The sequence below is a fragment of the Protopterus annectens genome, chromosome 2.part0 (genome assembly GCF_019279795.1).
Source record: "Protopterus annectens isolate FY-2018-M chromosome 2.part0, PAN1.0, whole genome shotgun sequence".
NCBI lineage: Eukaryota > Metazoa > Chordata > Ceratodontiformes > Protopteridae > Protopterus > Protopterus annectens.
The window spans coordinates 1,471,647,329-1,471,666,854 of record NC_056728.1 but is presented as its reverse complement, the minus strand read 5'-3'; positions in this window follow the sequence as shown (position 1 = coordinate 1,471,666,854).

Sequence of the window (19,526 nt, the reverse complement as noted above, 5' to 3'; positions counted from 1 at the left end):
CTATGTGCAGCAGCAGCAGCAGCATACACTTCAGCCTGTTGCACATACGCATGAATTAAAACAACAGCAGCCACTAACACTTTTTCTGTATGGACTCCTTTTTGTGGCTGTATTCCAATAGGTTTTGGAATTCACAGGAAAAACCAGCATATGGTTGCTTTATAAATGTTGGTTATCTCCTCCATCTTGGATTGGCTGATTTGTATATAGTTCAGTTGCTTATCCTGTAATTTGCATGCAGCATTGTTTGCGAGGCTCTGCACAGCTCTGCACACTGTATAGAGCTGTTAATTGAATCCAAAACAGTCTGCTACCATGTACTTGTCATGCTATAAAGTACACATGATTTAAGCGGACCATATAGACTTTATTGAATGTGGCTGACTATATGCATATACATATACATATATATATATATATATATATATATATATATATATATATATATATATATATATATATATATAGTACTTACGTATTATCACAACCAGATTTTTGTGGTTGCGAAACTGGCATGCTGGCATGAAAACAACTACTGCGGGAAACACCATAAGGTGTTAGTTTGACATCCTTACTGATTAGAAATCAGTTTGCCTTACTTTCAGGAAGAGTAACAGTTGTGCAAGCCTTCTTCCTGTTTGCCGTGCAGTACACACGCATGCTTCAGTTGTCACGGCTGCTGTCATGAGAATGATTCAAACTGTTGACAGGTCTGCTTAGAGATTTACTCATAATCGTTTAGATCACCCTTCTGCATCACAAAAATGTAAACCAGACAAGCAGTGCAATGTTACATTTCTTACATGACAGTATTACTTACAATTGTTGTTATCGGGATTTGATTTTCATAGTTTGAATCTTTTTCTAACTCCTGCCATACTTCTCCAAGTAACCCGCAAAGCACAACCACTACCAGTCTTCCCCTGGGAAGTCACATTGGTTAACACTGCATGCTTGAGTTAATCAGGAATAGGTATGGGAAGATGGAACTGACTGAAAACAGAGAAGCTGCTCTTCTGTACATCTCCTTTGCTTAATTTTCAGGGGATGATAATAAGACCACAATCAACAGGACATTAGCAGCCATTCTTAATCAGGCATGCATCTGCAAAGCAATGCACGCAAGACAGGGAGATGTTTTTTTAAATTGTTCCTGTTCCTAACAGTCATGTATAGTTTTTAGCCACTTCTGAGGAATTGCAGTAACACTGGTACGTGTTTCCTGCACTCGGATCTGTGGAGGTATGCGCATTTCGCGACCGTGAAAATCTGGTTGCGATAATACGTAAGTGCCATATATATATATATATATATATATATATATATATATATATATATATATATATATGTATATGCATATAGTCACTTGCATATTCATGCACACATTTGCAAACACTGCTTTTCAGATTATTATATTTTTTTGTTCTTTTAAATCAGTACTGCTGCATTGTAATTAGGTCATGGCTGAAAAAGATTCCTACAACTCGCTGTTTCTGCTTGCATGAAAATAAAATAAAAATAATGAAATGAAAGAAAAGAAGAAACAAAACTAAAACTTCATGTAGTACCCACCCTCCAGCTTTGTTTTGGAATCACATGTCATTCATTATATAACATATTGTGGCACTTATGAAGGTGTGCAATGTCCTGACGAATGCCACTAGATGGCTTTTTGAAGTTACTTAAGGCTGAGATGCACAGTGAAGAAGACTCCTTAACTTCTAACATAACAGTCCATCTGCAGCTATCAAGTGGATATGAATGCAAAGCATAATACAACTAAAGTCTACCTGTCTACCATGTATCTTCTCAGGAGCTCTTTCACTGCCTCTGGCTCATAATTCTGGTGTTGATTCATCACCTTGTGTACATTTGGTAAACCTTGCTGTGCTGAATGGACTGCCATTTGGTTCTCTGCAGTGCTTTTCCACGGACCTTTAATGTTCTGTTGCCATTTGATTGCATTTTTCTTCCTTAGCGTGTCACCTCTGTTAAAAATTTTTAGGTGCACCTGTTTAGTTATTCTTTTACTGATTTTTTTTTTTTTTTTTTTTTTTTGTGTGCATCTCACACTCGATCCCATTCTTTTTAAAATCATGCGAGTTCTTAAACTGGTCTCATTCATGTGTTGTTTATGGTAATTTCCTATTTTCTGGTATTTTATGAATCTTACATTGCTTGCAGGCCAGGATTTAAAACAATGATAACATGTTATATAGTTTCTTACAGCCAGCATCATGACTGTTGAAGACAGCACAAAACAGTGGCCAGACCTCAAGACCAGCTCCACTTCTATATGTGATGCAATGATTTCCAAAAAAAAGCCTCATCAACTTTAGGAATAAGATCTGTCCCATATACTTCCACTGATATACATGATTGGGTCATTAACAGAAAGATGACTGAACCAATGAATTCAGAGTCATTCAAGACTATAAGACTATTTATTATACTATGTAACTTTATGATCTAATATGTTGAAAAATCATAAAGTTACATAGATGACATGACATTTTTAACCTAGACTTTTCTGTCTTCTTCCTCGTGGTTGTAAACCATTAGTCCTCCAATAATCCATTATGCCTTTTTGTTCATTTTGAGTGTCAAGCTACATAGCAAGAAGGAAAGAAAATGACTTCCAGTCAGCTATCAATTGTTTTGCATACCCTGGCCTCTTCTGTCCCTGTGGCAAACTTAAAATGCTGAGGCCACAAAGAAAAGTCACTTGGGCATGCATGCTTTTGCTCATGTGCAACAGCTGGCTTTAGCACATAAACATTGTGTTTGTTGAATGCACACTCCAACCCTCCCCACTGTCCTGTTTTAATATCCATCTTACAGTATAAAGTACTGAGCTGTCATTGACACCCCCGACTGATGACAGAACTATTAATATTTAATGACTCTTATCCTCCTCCTTCAACTCTAGTGAATCCAAAGTAATCAAGGTGACAGTCAGGGCTTTATCTCTTTATACCACTGACCTTGCAACCAGTACAACCAGTTCAGTTATAAAACATATCTTTAGGAAATGAATAAACATGATTAATGTGGAGATATAAACTGTGAGATTAAAATTACTTTAACTTTCTGGAAGGATTTTTCCTGAGGATTAAAGCTATGACCTAATAAAGAGCTTTTTTCATCCTGTAGCCAAGTGTCTGATTTCCTCAGTCACTATTTGCTATTTTGCGACTCTGACTGAGTCTCTTAAACAGAACATTGCTCAAGGAGCACCACTGAAAATAAACTTGTGCCTAGTGGAATTACCCTGTAAAGAAATTCATAAGTAAACAAGCAAATAAATAGACAATGCAAAGTAAAGGATGCAGCATAGACAGAACAATTGCATATACTTTTTATCTAATAAATAATATTTTATCAAAAACATAGCTTCCATCATGAAAAGACAAAAATGCAAATACAAAAAAATACACCTCTTACCAGATAAGACTGGAAAACATTTTTGCATGCAGTACCTAGAGGTGTCCAGGAGGTGGCAAAATTATACCACTGTCAAAATACTTAAGTAACCCCATCACAAATATCCTTGCTAGGCATGTACACAAAAACTTTTTAAAAATGTCTGGCAGATTAGATCTGCTACCTTTCCCATATACAGAGTGGGATATTTCTTACTAAATATGACATTTTGCAAGTTAAGCCATGCTTTCTGCATAAACATGACTTACTTTTAACTTTATTACCAAAATAGTCAATAGTGTAGAGTAGGGAATGTCATATTGAGTATTGTCAGAAGTTTATGTAAGAAGCAGAAGAGTTAGGTATACAAAACAGTGGTACAACCAGTACTACTATATGGTACAGAAACCTGGACAGTAAAGGCAAAGCAGATGAGGAAGCTTGAGGTGATGGAAATGAAGAGCCTGAGATGGGCAGTAGGATTAACACTGTGGAACAAAGAAATGGGGACATAAGAGCAGAAGTCATAGTAGCTCCAATTGCAAAAAAGTTCAAAAGAGAACAGATTACATTGGTTCGGCCACATGTGCAGAAAAGCAGAATACAATATGGTGAAGAAGATTTGGGACAGATAGGAAGAAGATAAGAGGAAATGAGGACATCCTGCAAAGAGGTGGATGGATTCTGTGAGAGAAGACCTGCAACAGTCAGGCATGAGTGTGAAGAAGGCAGGAGTGTGGCATTGAAGCGAGAGAGAGATGGTGACAGCTAACATGACACACCGACCTCATGTAGAAAATGGGGTTGATGATGATGATGATTAGATAAGAAAATGACTGTACTGCTGAACAGTGATACAAGAGATGGAAGCAGGCACAACTGGCATGACAGACACCTGGGTAAATCATGAAAGGTGCTAGAATAAGGAGTTCTCAGTATGACAGGAATTATGACATGCAAGACAGCAAGAGAGCACAGCAGGGAAGACAAGAACATGACACACAAACAAAAGTCGGCATCCTAACAATCATACTTGACAGGAAATGGGTACACTACATTTACTACAAGATGCTGAAAGAGAGGAAGATGAACTGATAAAGGAATACATAAGATTTTAGGGGAAAGAAAAGAAGGCTGTTATGATGGGAAATTTGAATGTTCTAGAAGCAGTTGTGGAATCCTGATCTGTATTAAACAGAGGGAAAATAATACAATGCCAAAACTATTCAGCAGGGACATGTACGGTTAGCAGATGCAGGGGCAAGGAAGGCTAAAATACTTGACTTTATACTTAACAAATATGAGAGAGATTCAGACCTGGAAGTAAAAAGTGCTACTAGTTTCTGCGTAAACACCTTATGTGCATTTACTGTCTCAGTAGCACCAATACTTGCATGAGGTACAAAAGAATAAAAAAATATTTTACAATAGACAGAATTACAGGCCTAAAGCTGTTTCCCAAAGTTAAATCTATAACTGCAGTTTGATTCTAGCTATTTGAGCAGTGACAATAATTGTGTTTCACACAAACCCAGTGTTCTAATGCTGTCATCTAACCACAGTATTTCCACATTATAGAGAGCGCACAATTAGAACTTCAGATACTTGGCTATTATCCATGTTTCATTGTATTTTTTAATTGCACGAATGTTGAATGTGAGCTGTTTGGCTAACTAATGAAAATAAAATTATATCATATTATATTACATTATATTATATTATATTATATTATATTATATTATATTATATTATATTATATTAGTAAAGTCAAGAAATGTTGAACTCGGATGATTGGAGTCACAGTGTTTTATGTTAACAGAATTCTCAGCACGTCATCTCAGTATACTTACATTTTAAGCATAAAATGTTTGATAGGCAAGAGCATGTTAAATTTTCTCTTTAATGATTTGCTTTCTGATTTTCTGATTTTAGAATAGAATGACTAGTTGTAAAACATCCTTATTAACTATTTAATTTTGTTTTAAATGACGTGCATAAGCCCGAGATTAATATGCTTCTTAAACTCATCTTTGCCTCTAGTAGTAGTAGTTCTGTAACAGAATCACTGACAATATAAGATATAAATGTTATCAAGAACTATGTTAGGATATTTTTTTTCTAGAAAATAAATATGTTAGACTGGCATTATCTTATGCGTATGACTTGACTGATGTTTTGTTCAATGTTAAACAGTTTGCTAAAGATTTCAAATTTTTATTTTATATTTGCTGATATCTAGTTGGACATCTATGTCCTCTCTACATGATGTTGGGACTGAAGCTGCCATTGAGATTTGCTTATAATGATTTTACTAATACCAAATATTTATACCCATATTCGACCAATAAAAATAATGTTTTTTTAGATTTCACAGCTATTTCTTCAGCTGTGTGATACATCTATGGGGGGTCAATCTGTGGTCTCAAGTTATGTCAGTTTCTTTATGGCCATTTCAGAAAACCAAATTATTTATAATTTTGTTTCAGTATATTAAGTTCTTTGTTTTGTTAATGATATTTTTGTTTTAAGACATGCCACTTAGGATGAATTGGATACTTTGATATTTTAATGATGTTTGCTCCTTCTTATGATTATGTATTAAGATGTTTGATATAATACGTCATAGGTTCGTAGGTTAATAGAAATAGGATAATGATCACTAGGGCCTTTTTAAGCCTAGCTATGCATACTAAAACTCTGATAGGTTCTGGTACCATTGATAATTGTAAGCAGGGGCTTGGAACATGAAACATTTACAAACAGGAGCCTGTGAGATGTATTATTTACAGGCTATCTGTGTCCATTAAAGACATAAATGCTAAACCAGGAATGAATTTCCTGTTCCTCATCCAATTGTCCAAGTTACACTTGAACTGGGTTAGGAAGGAATTCTGCTTTGCATGGATGGTGAGACTATTCCAGAGAAGGGGTAGTCTCTGGGATACATACCTTTATTTCCAGCAGGTTCTATTTATATCACTGGATATATTTTAGTCCTTAGAATGGGTAAGTCTGGTGTTGTTTGTTTTGTAGATATGCAAGAAGTCCATCAGGTGGTGTCTGACAATGCCTTGCATGCCAGGCATAGATATCCCCTCAAGAGCCTGTAGGATACAGAAAACAGGGATAGGGCTTTGAGTCAGTCTGCACAGGACATGCTACTTATGCCCTATGTTTTTTAGTGAAGAACCTCTGGGAACGTTCCAATTGCTGGATGTGCCTGGTTAGGTACATGCCAAAGGGGGGCATTTTACTCAATGATAGGTTTGATGAATGCTGAATATAGTGGAACAATGATCTCCTTGGACCAGATGTCATATAATTGTCTATAAAATACACAACACAGAATGATTCTCTTTCTAATGTAGACATGACAGTCAAAGGTTAGATTACTGTCTACATGTGTCCCGAAGTCCTTGACTACTGGATCAACTCTTTAGGGGAGTGCTGTCGATATGACAGTAAAAACGAGTGAATGACTTCCTGAAGGATACTACTATGCATTTCTTGGCAATTAGTTTTAGTCCATGCCTAACAAAAACTATATGTCTGTGGCAGCCCTTCCTGGAGAACATTAGTGTCGCTGGGCGAGTCTATGACTGCTCCTAATTTGCAATTGTCTGCACATTTTGACATCCAGTGGCCATTGACAATGGTATTGAATTCAGGGAAGTAAATGCTAAAAAGGAGCAGTCCCAGGACCTATCCCTGAGAGACTCCACTTGTGACTGGCCTCTTTGTAGAGGTGGACCCCCAGTTCTAACTTTATAGGTCCTGTCTGTGAGCCAGCTGGCTATGCACTGGGTTACACAAGGGTTTATACCAACATTTTTATTTTAACAAGAACATCTTTATTAAATTATCATGTATGACATAGGCAATCTTATATTTATATAAATGAAAGCAAGCTATACTGATATAATTTCAGTTGCAAACATTATACACTGCAAACTATGTTGACACAATTGTAGTTGCAAACATACATCTCATTATAATTTATAGGTTCATAGGTTCATAGGTGTTTACCAGGCTAACAACCACAAGGGCCTTTTTAAGCCTAGCCATGCATTTCAAATCTCTGACAAATGCTGATACCCTTGATAAGTGTAAGCATGGGCCTAGGATATGAACCATTTACAGGTTACCTGTTTGCATCAGAGACATTGGTGCCAAACCAGGGATGAATTTCTGGTTTCCCATCCAATTGTCCAAGCTGCATTTGAATTGGATTAGGGATGAACTCTACTTCATATGGATGGTGAGCCTGTTCCATAGAAGGGGTAGTCTCTGGGATACATACCTATCTCTCCAGCAGGTACTGTTTATATCACAAGCAAGATTTAAGTCTTTCTAATGGGTAATTCTGGTACTCTCTGTTTTGATGATATGCAGGAGGTCTATCAGAGTGGGGTCGGACAATGCCTTGTATGACAGGCATAGATCTCCCTTCAAAAGCCCATAGGAAACAGAATACAGGGATAGGACCTTGAGGTCACTGTCAGTCAAACATTATATAGATCATTGAAATCCTGCCTTATTTTAAACCTTGCTCCTCCTCTGCATGTATTGTAACCTCAGTTCCCATTTTTTCCTATGTAATTTGCTCCTACCCCTTTCTAAAGATTTCAAACCCAGTTGTTGTATCTGTGTTATTATAATCACTACTTCTAGTAAAAGTGGTTTAGACTTTGATTTCCATTTTCTAGTAATTGCTTTTTTGGCAGCCACCATAATTAGACTCAGCAAGGCCTTGCTATGTCTAGACAATTCAAATTCTGTATCATAGCTCAAAAAATAATTTCCTTAGTTACACCAATTTGCTCACCCAGTATCTCTGACAGAGTAGTCTACAAGGAATCTTTAACTTCATTAACGATGCCTGAGTGGGGTACTGTATCAAATGCCTTGGCCAGGTCGAGGTAGGCAGTGCAGTTTTTCCCTCATCTATATCTTTGATGAGCTTCTCAAAGAAGTCCACCAGGTTAAGTAAGTCTGGCCTGCCCTTGACAAAACCAAATTTGGTAAGGTCCAGGGTCTGGAGGTTTCCAATGTCATTATTGATCATTTCCATGATAATTATTTCCATGGATTAGCATATGAGAATAGTGAGACTTATGGGTCTGTGGTTTCCAGAGTTTTTAGGTGGCCCATCTTTGTGCAGAGAGATGACTTTTGCTGTTATTTGTTTGTGAGGCATGCAGCTTGTTTGGAGGCTATGGTTAAATAGTCATTCCATAGATCCTGATAGCTCATGTTTCATGTATTTAGAAGGCACCCTGGAATATTGTCTGGGCCTAATGATGTAGTGTTCTTGACCTTATAGAGAGCACTGAGGACCTGTTTCCCAGGGATAAAAGGAGGAGTTATATTTAAAGGTATTTCCTGAGGGGGGTTGTGGGGATGAGAGGGGTAACATTAGAGATGAATTCCTCTGGAAGTAGGTTTGCCATATCTTCAGGCTTGGTATAGGTGGGACCATTAAGAATGAGCATTGCACACAATTGTGTATCGTCTTTGAGTTTATTGACTAAGCTAAAGAATGCCTTGTGAATATCCTAGACTGAGGAGGCTAAATTTACCTCAGATCTGGCTTTGTTAGACTTTGTTTGTCCACTGAGGTGTTCATACAGTCTAGGGAGGTACTTCTTAGGTAATTTACATTTACGTGGATTATGACTGACTCATACATGTTCTTTTGGTTCAATGGCCTGAGTGCGTGCATAATGTGGTGGATCCTGGCCCCTAATAAGCAAGCAACTGACTGTGACTTTCTTCCTATTCAGCCTGGTGAGCAGGATATTTGTGTGCAGCACAATGGAGTCTCCAATGACCAGAATGTTGAATAGAGGGCTGGCTTGCCTTATGGCCTTAGAAGTAGAGGCTCCATGAGATATGGCTGTATGCGTTGGTGTGTGTTTTGTTTTAAAAAAGTGCATTCAGGGCAGTTCAGGGCATTTGTTATGTGTACTTCATCTAGGAGGTCTTTGGGGTTTAGGAAGGTTACATTTAAGTGACTCAGCATATATGGGTCTATGTGTCTGCTTTGTACAGTGTGTGATGGGTGTAGCATGTTTACTACTGACAACCTGATTGACATTAGGAATGCTTTAATGGGAAAGCTTTGCCTCCAGTCACATTGTATAAATACATCTCTCACATACCTCATCAGTTTTTTTAAAAATTAGCTAGCTGTTAGTAAACATGACACAATTTCTGCACTGCCTCAGAATGCCCATATCCACCAAGTCAGTAATTGAAATAGTGGGAAAGTTCGGTTCTATATTAAAAGACCGAAAAAGCAAAACCACGAACGCCTAAAGAATGAAAGAAATGGAACCTTAAACTTGCTATTGTGGGGGGCTGCACCCCCCACACACTCCCCGGTAAATATATATTCCAACTCCGTGATCGCACTACAGTGAGGAAAGGGCAAATATTCCAATCTTCACTGTACCGCGATCTGACAAACAGCCCTTCGAGGTTCCATTTTTTTCGCTCTTTAAGTGTTCGTGGTTCTGCTCTTTCAGTCTTGTAATATAAACCCAGAAAGTTTATATCCATGGCAACAGTCTCTTTTTATTGAATAGATGTTAGAGGTGAGAATATAAAGTAATGTCAGGAATATCTGGTTTTCAGATAGATATTAGTGAAATTTCAAGGGTGCTTTTTACAAGAAAAATTGTCAACTAAAGATGCCATTATCTATACAGGGCACTGTCAAGGAAACTACTAAAGCAGGCCCTCATGATTTATGAATGAAGCATTTAGGGGGATATTGTAAAGTTAGCTAATCACACATTACTTACTGAAAAGAAAGAATTTGCTTTGTCAAGAATAATAATAAACATTTCAAATGTTATTCTATAAATATTAGTTAATAGTTCCTTAGGAACTGCACTGTAAAAGAAATAAATAAAAATTAATTCCCTTGTAAATGCTGCTTGAATGTATTGAAGTTTTGTTAAAAACATAATATAAATCTCAGTGGCCACCACATTCACTACAGAAGAGTCACTGTTTAATAGGAAGGTTAATATTTTATGTAATACATTTAAAGACAGAGATTATTGAGTTTTCTTTTTAGAAAATATTGATAATTAACTTGAATTGAAGGCAGAGGTAAATATGACCTTATTATGATAGCCTGATGTGATGAAGGCAGAACATCTATGATGATTAATGAGACTGTTCATGTTTTCAGTCTTAGCAGAGATATGATATATCAGAGAACAAGAAATATTATTGAAATAATTTCAGGATGTTTTCTGGAAAGGTGAAGCTTTTTGTATCATTACGAAAAGCTTTCCTGTGCTTCTAGATGAGGTAGAGATAGGAAAGATGTGTTGAAGATAGAGTAGATTCCAACAACATGTTTATAGGAGAAAACATGGACACTTAAATGTACTGAATGTGATACATGCTGTTTATTATCATTTCCACAAAGTGCTTTTCTTCATAATTGCAACATCAAAAGGCAGTTTTCCAAGTGGCTAGACCTCAAACAAAAAGTCAGCAAACCGCATTATTGAACATCGAATGGAACATATACTCCAACGGCCACATTTCCAAAACAGCGAATGTCACACACTGTAGCTATTAACATGGTTTGATAAGGGGGCAGAACAATGTTTTATTTTCAGCATACCGGTTTGGTGATTTGAGCATTTGATGTAAGGCACTTCGTGGAAATGACAGTAAACCAGTACATGCACATAAGAGCCATGAGGGTCAAAATATATTTATCCTGTTATAAAGTATGTGTTTAATCTAAGAACTGTGTAGACTGTCTTGCTGAAAACATAGTTTATGTTGTATCTACCTCCCCACACACACGCACACACACATGCCTCCTGGTGACCTACCTGATGGTTCTTCTACCTACAAACAACTGGACCATTGGATTCCATCAGAGGTGAGAGACAGGCATCCTCAGACTAAGGTAAAGCCCTGTAGCCCTTTCTTTCCTGCCAGGGAAGCCTAGGTTGCCTATTTGTTCCCCTTCAGTGAGAATCGGGTGGTGATGTGGTAGTGAGCGAGCCAGCTTCTAACCCCGATGGGAGATCTGCGCATATCTTTGACAGGTGGCTTGCTGATTCACAACTACTACTTGGTCTGGAGGAAGAGACAAGTATTTTTATTTACATGTTGCTCCTATTCCCTGGCTCTGCAGAGGAGAGCTCTGCATTGACAGCATGAGACAATCCAGCCATATCAAGAAGACAATCTGCCCAGCCACCACAAGGTGGCACTAATGTTGCTGGTTTAGCAGCCTCCTTCCCCATGAGGATGAACAAGCTGGCATTGGCTGCTCTAGGTAATCCTCCTCTGACAGGCTCCCATACCATCGTTCCATGCATCTTTATACTATGTCTGAACAGTTTCTATACCAGTGAAATGATTGGATGACACAGGCCATGTGACTACTATTTAAGCACTGATATTCTATTTTCATCTTGATAGCTGATGAAACTTTTTTTGTGAAAGCTGGTGTATTTTTAAAAAATTAATTGGACTGTCAGTAAATCCTATGGTTTCCAACCTTGCATTATTCCTTTGGACTTTCAAATGTATCTTGGAAATCAGATTTACCTGTCAGTATTACTTCTTCTTTCCTGTGTTTCACCCCTGACAGAGGACACTTATTGGATGATCTGTAACTCTAGCAGTCAGTAGTATAATATGTGTTCTGAAAGGTACTTATACATACAATGGAAATAACCTGCGCCTCAAAAATATGCTATGTGTGGAAGCATTCCATTCAGGAGGAATACAGTACCCTAATCAACAAACTGGAACTAAAAATAATGATGAAAAAAAAATAAAACCACTTGCCCTTCTTCCATTGAAAACACATTTTGAAAATGCATACATATAATTTTCTTTAGAACCTGGGAATCTTAGACAGCTACCATTCCCCACCCTTCACACCCCATTACTGTGCAGGCTAGAGAAGTAGTGTAATTTCTGACATAAATATTCTTTCACAGATCCTGATGTCATTTGTCATTGCCCTACCTATATATGCAGTATCTAAGAAGAAATCAGCTCCACATTCTATACAAAATAATTAAAAAAAATAGAAATTAATTTTGATAAGATTGGGAAGACAGTCTAAATAGCTGCTACACATTGCATTATAGCAATTAATTTGCTTCACCACCTCTTCAGCACCTTACTTGTGACACTAACTGCAACCTTAAATGGTGTTACTACAATCCCCTCCCCTAATGGAATTATTAAACAAGACAAACACACACACACACACACACACACACACACACACACACACACACACACACACACACACACACACACACACACACACACACACACACACACACACACACACACACACACACAGCCACACACACACACACACACACACACACACACACACACACACACACACACACACACGATCTTCACACACACAGTACAGAAGCGCAACACAAAATCTCACCCCTTCTCTAGTCCTTAAACTGGCATTAATCCACAAACACTCAACTTACATATATACTCTGCCCCAATGTTGAAATGTCCAACATATCCAGATGTTTCAGCATTGCCAGTCACACCCATTTAGCATGACAACATTAAGATCCCCTCACCAAAATGCAACATACAATACTTCACCTTTTGTTTAGTCCAGCAATCAACAATAAGTGCATTTGACAACTTTGGACAACAGAAATAGCTGGACATGTTGGCACTCACAAGGTCCTGAAAGGGAGAAAAAAGTCTGAAAATATAGAAGAATAGCAAATCTTAAACATCACACTTCTCCTTTGGAGTTCTTTTTTTGGAGGCGGGAATGCCCTCTGCACTCGCCCCCATACCTTGATCTAATATAAACAAACTTGGCAATCACCATACCTTGGAGAGAAGGGAATTTTCTGAGAAATTGCATTCTTAGATTGAGTATATATATATATATATATATATATATATATATATATATATATATATATATATATATATATATATATATATATATATATATAAAGAGAGATATAGATATAGCTATAGAGATATATACATACGCCTAGATTTTTGGTTCTTCAGTCACCATATGTCAGGACTCAGAATTGAGAGTCCTGGCATTTCAAATGGATACCATTCCATGGTTCTTTCTAGTATCAGAATGGAAGATAACTGTGGGTCCAACATAGCATTCACACATTTAAACAAGTCATCAAATCAGAATGAAAAAGTATAGACATATATACCTTCTCATGCAAAATGTTTTTATTGTAGCCTCAGACATGTGAGATGCCTACTCGTAAATGCCCCTCCATAAACCTCATAAGAAGCTTTTCAGATATCAAGGAGAATAATTCCATTATTGTTTTACTTTATTTCCACTGCTCCCAGAGTGTTTGTCAAATGGCTATGAAACTGTTGATAAATCACATCAACCATTAATCACTGGTGATTAATTTATAGAATCTCATAAAAGGACTATGATCTCTATTTCAGATGAGTCATAATAGCAGCTTCAAAGAGATATCAGCTGTACAAGAGAGTCTCATAGTCTTTGTATCAGTTCTCAGACCAGAAACTTTGCAGATTCTTCTTCTTCTTCTTCTTCTTTTTCCTTCCAGCTGGTCCGATTAGGGGTCACCACATTGGATCATCTGTTTCCATTTCTTCCTGTCCTCTGCATCTTGCTATGTCACACCAACCACCTGCATGTCCTCTCTCACCACATCCATAAACCTTATCGTAGGCCTTCCTCTTTTCCTGTTACCTGGCAGCTTCATCCTTAGCATCCTTTTCCCAATATACCCAGCATCCCTCCTTAGCACATGTCCAAACTGATGCAATCTCTCCTCTCTGGCTTTGTCTCCAAGTCATCCAACTTGAGCTGACCCTCTAATATACTGATTCTTAATTCTGTCCATCCTCATCACACCCAGTGCAAATCTTAACATCTTTAATTCTGCCACCTCCAGCTCTGACTCCTGTCTTTTCATCAGTGTCACTGTCTGCAACCCATATAACATAGCAGGTCTCACTTCCATCTTGTAGACCTTCCCTTTCACATTTAATGGAACCCATCTGTCACAAATCACTCCTGACACTCTTCTCCACCCATTCCATCCTGCCTGCACTCTTTTCTTTACCTCTCTTCCACACTCACCGTTACTCTGAACTGTTGATCTCAAGTATTTAAACTCATCCACCTTCTCTACCTCTACTCCCTGCATCCTCACTATTCCTCTGTCCTCCCTCTCATTCACACTCACATATTCTGTCTTAGCCCTGCTGAACTTCATTCCTCTCCTCTCTTGAGTATGTTCCACCTCTCCAGAATTTCTTCAACCTGTACTCTACTCTCACTACAAATCTTAATGTTATCTGCAAACATCATAGTCCACAGGAACTCCTGTATGATCTTGTCTGTCAACCTGTCCATCACTATTGCAAATAAAAAAGGGCTCAGAGCTGATCCTTGATGAAATCCAACCTTCACCTTGAACACATCCATCACTCCTACCACAGACGTCACCACTGTCACACTGCCCTTGTACATATCCTGTACCACTCTTATGTACCTCTTTGCCACTCCCGACTTCCTCATACAATACCACAACTCCTCTCTAGGCACCTTGTCATATGCTTTCTCTAAGTCCGCAAAGACACAATGCAACTCCTTCTGACCTTCTCTATACTTCTCCATCAACATCCTCAGAGGAAACATCACATCTTTAGTGCTCTTTCTTGGCATGAAGCTCATTATTATTATTATTATTATTATTATTATTATTATTATTATTATTATTATTATTATTAATAATCTAAACCCAAACATTGCCCTAAACCCAAACATTGCCCAATGAAACACATCCTCAGTCTCCAGATCTAAGTGGATTATCCTAAAATTTCCAACTCAAAAGGAAACCACTACTGATATCCATATCCTTCGTCCCTAAATAAATTCAAGTCATCCATCTTGTCACCTCTGAGGAAACATATAGAAAAAAGCCTACATCCAGCTTTCTCTTACTGCATCTAGCAGCACCATCTGCTCTCCTCAAAACAGCATGGGCTCTGCCCTGGATGAAGTACTAGGACAACACTTTCATCTCCAACCAATGGCATTCTGCAAAACACTGATAGAGAACTCCTTACCAGAACTCTGTTCATAGACCAAACAAAGATATTTGACATAATTAGCCAATAACTTCTCTTAAACAAATTAAAACTGGGGCCTGCCAAGACAGCACTCGCAGTCTGGTTTAAGAACTTTCTCATTGACAGAAACTTCAGAACTAAAACAAGAATTTCCCAATCAGAATCTGCACCTATTATCAAAGGTGTACCACAATCCATTCTTGCCCCTCCCGCCTCTTCTCTATATTTATTAACAAATGTCCTTGCAAACTTCTCCCTCTATCACTCATCCTCTATGCAGACTACATGTTTATTTAGCAATCAAATCACTCTCACACCAATATCCAATCCCAGATCTTGTCAGATTTACATGAACTCCACAAATGACTCATAAACATAAACTATTCTTCAGCCACTCCAAGATCAATGCTATGCTTTTCTGGAATTCCATTAAAAAGAAAATAAATAACCAAGCACCTGACTCTCTGTCTTTGATTTATATAAACATACCATACAAACAACCTCCAACTTCAAAGACCTAAAGTTATGGCTTGATTGCTCTCGAAACTTCCACATAAACGGTGGAGTGATAGCAAGAGTAAGCATTGGTAAAAGGGTTCAACCTATTCTCATATCTACCTCCAATAGAATCAGAACCACATTTCAAACAATCCTCAACAGCATCTGCTGATTCATTACACGCTCACCCCTACATCAGCATTGTTGTATCATCTTGGAAAAAATCCAAATAGCTACCCATTTAACAAAGCTCTAACCTACTGTTAGGATCGCAACTCTACAAGCTGTTCCAACTCCAGAGTTTTACTCCCCTTGCAGGAAAACTTGGTGAAATAACTTTTTTGTGTAGTCTAATACACTGTTTATAAGCCACATCAGTTCTCATTATGTCTTCACAGCACATGCATTCTCCAATCGGGCAAGCTTTCCTCACCTATCTAAAGGCCATCAACACTTAGTCCGTATTCACAATGCAACTCACAAAAAACCTCTTCATCCAAAGACATATCACCTAACACACTATCCCCCCACTCCTTTTCACTTCTCTATTCCTCTCACAGAAATGATGAAAGCTGATTTACTTTATACACTAATATAATACTGGCATTCTAAACAGTGGAAGGTGTGAAGAAACCTCTCCCTAACATTAACAGTAGGACTGCAACTTCAAAAACATTATCTCTTTGCATCTCATTCATATGTTTAACATTTGCCGTTTTGCTTTAGGTTTCTACACAAACTAAATGTGACATGCTTTTTTACTAACAGGATCCAGGGCAAGGAAAGCATGTAATGGTCCTGAGTGTCATATACGTGAATGTTTCTAATGTGAAGTATGGCCCTCAAAATACCCTGCTACTAAAATGCATTTATACCAAAGTGCAGAAGATTTTTTTAATGTTGAAACAAAGTGTGCTATTTCTGAAAATCATAGTCTATGCAGTTTCACACTTCTCTGTGGTTATCTAGCCATAGAGTTTGCATAGACAAACAAGGAGGATGTGACCCATGCTCCTTCACATTAGGGGTTACAGGCCCTGCAAAAAATACTTTTGTTGTTGTTTTTATGTGTTTTAGTGTTTGTATGTATACTACAGTAAGCTACATTAATCAATCACTTTATTCAATTTTTTATCCTTTTTTTTCCTTTTGTTGTTCTGTGGTCAAAATACAAGAGCATTACTGGAAACAGCTTTCACTCTGCTGTGCTCAATGTCCTGCTAACTAATGATGTCACTGTAATAAGTGCAATACCTGGTAATGAAGTGACTAACTTCATGGCACCCATGCAGACGGGAGCTGAAAGTTTGACTGCTGAATCCTACATTAAGGCACTGTACAAGCATATCCACTCGTGCATGAATCGTGTCATCCCAAATAGAACCAAGATGTTCTCCTCCCACAAAGGGAAGCCAATCTGGTGGTCTCCTGCCATAAACAAACTATACAACAAAAGGAAGAAACAGCTGCAGAAAAGAGGAGAATTCCAGGATGCAAAAAACTCCCTTACCAGCCTCAGTAAGAAGCTGAGATCCCTCATAAAATCCTCCAAAGCTAGTTACAAAAATAAAATTGCCAAAGATTCCAAAGACAACCACAAGGCATTCTATAGTTATTTCAAGAATCTAAACGGCAATGCTCAGATCTGCTCTAAGCTACAACAGAATGGCATTAAATATACTGATCCCAAGGATATTGCCAATATCCTCTCAGATCAATTTAGTGCCAACTTCAACCCCCTCTCACCCCCTAAAGGGCCCATCTCAACACCAAAAGATTGCCAAATTTCGGTAATCACGGCCACACAGGTAGAACCTGCACTCTCCAAAGCTAAGAATACAGCATCCATGGGACCAGATGACATCCTGAGCTGTATACTACATGAATTACAAAATGAACTGGCACCTCACCTAAGTGTCATGTTTAATCATAGCCTCACCTCAGGCTTCGTGCCCACTGAGTGGCTTACAGCTACAGTTATCCTGCTCCACAAGGGGGGATCCATCTTGGATCCCAGGAACTACCATCCCATCAGTCTGATGAGCCTGATTTGCAAGGGCATGGAACACATTATCATGGAACTTATAAACAAAGACATTGGCAACCTTCAGACACTGGTCCCACCCAGTTTGGGTTCGTGAAGGGCCGATCTTGTCTCTTGAACCTGATTGACTTCTTCGAATTAGTCTCCAGAGCTGTGGACAAGGGTAAGGTGGTCTACAGAGCCTATCTGGACCTTGCCAAGGCCTTTGACACCATCCCCAACTCTGAAATCATGGATAAACTTACTAAGCTGGGCATAAATCCTTATGCCACTCGATGGGTTGCCAACTGGCTTACTGACAGAACCCAGACTGCAAAAGTAGCCAACTCCAAATCCAGTTTCAGAAAAGTGGCAAGTGGAGTACCTCAGGGTTCAGTCCTGGGACTGCTCTTGCTTGGCATCTACTTCTCTGAAGTACAGATCAACACTAAGGGATGCTGGCTAACAAAGTTTGCAGATGACTGCAAACTGGGAGCCATTATTAAATCCCCAAATGATGTGGATATTCTATAAAAGGACCTTACAGAAACAGATGCTTGGTGCCAGAGCCATGGGCTCAAGCTTAATGCCAAAAAATGTATAGTTATCCCCTTTGGGAAAAAAACATGTACCCATGAATTATCACATAGGTGGCAGTACACTAAACACTGAAAGTGTGATGAGAGGCTTAGGGACACAGGTGGACGGTGTTCTCACCTTCGATTACCACATTGCCACAACAGTCAGGAAATCATTCTATGAGGCACACCTCATCACTAAGGGCTTTTCATCCAGAAAAAGGAGGTCATTGTCCCACTGTACTCATCTATAGAGTACAATGCCCCATTTGGTATGTAGCTCACAAGACATCTGCAACAGCTGGAAAGGCAGCAGAAATACCTCACTAAAAGAATCACAGGCCTAAAGCAGATGCCCTATGCTGACTGTCTAAAAAAACTCCAGCTATACTCTGTGGCATATCGTCTACTCAGAGGCGATCTCTGCTTAACATACAAGGCCATGTCAAACCCTGAGCTGTTGGACATGCTCCACTTAAAGAAATCCCAATCCCTCAAAGCCACACATGCCAGGGATCTAAACCTTGTCATCACAATGAACAAAACATGCTGGAGGAATAGGTTCTTGACCCACAGACTCCCCATACTCTGGAATAGACTGGCCATACATGTCAAGCAGAGCGCCTCCTTGGTCCTCTTCAAAAGGAACCTTGATGATTGGATGGGAGATAGGAAATTCACCCCAGGGATCATGTCAGTCACCCTGCTAGACAGGGGACAGGGAAGTAAATATTGTGGGAAGAAATATCTGGGGAATTGTTTGGCTAGGCTTGTACAGGTCCTAGGGCCGATAGCCTAGTGCCAACCTATGAACCTATAATGTCACTTTAGTGTATGGAATGTCCTGCTGACTAATGATGTCACTGTAA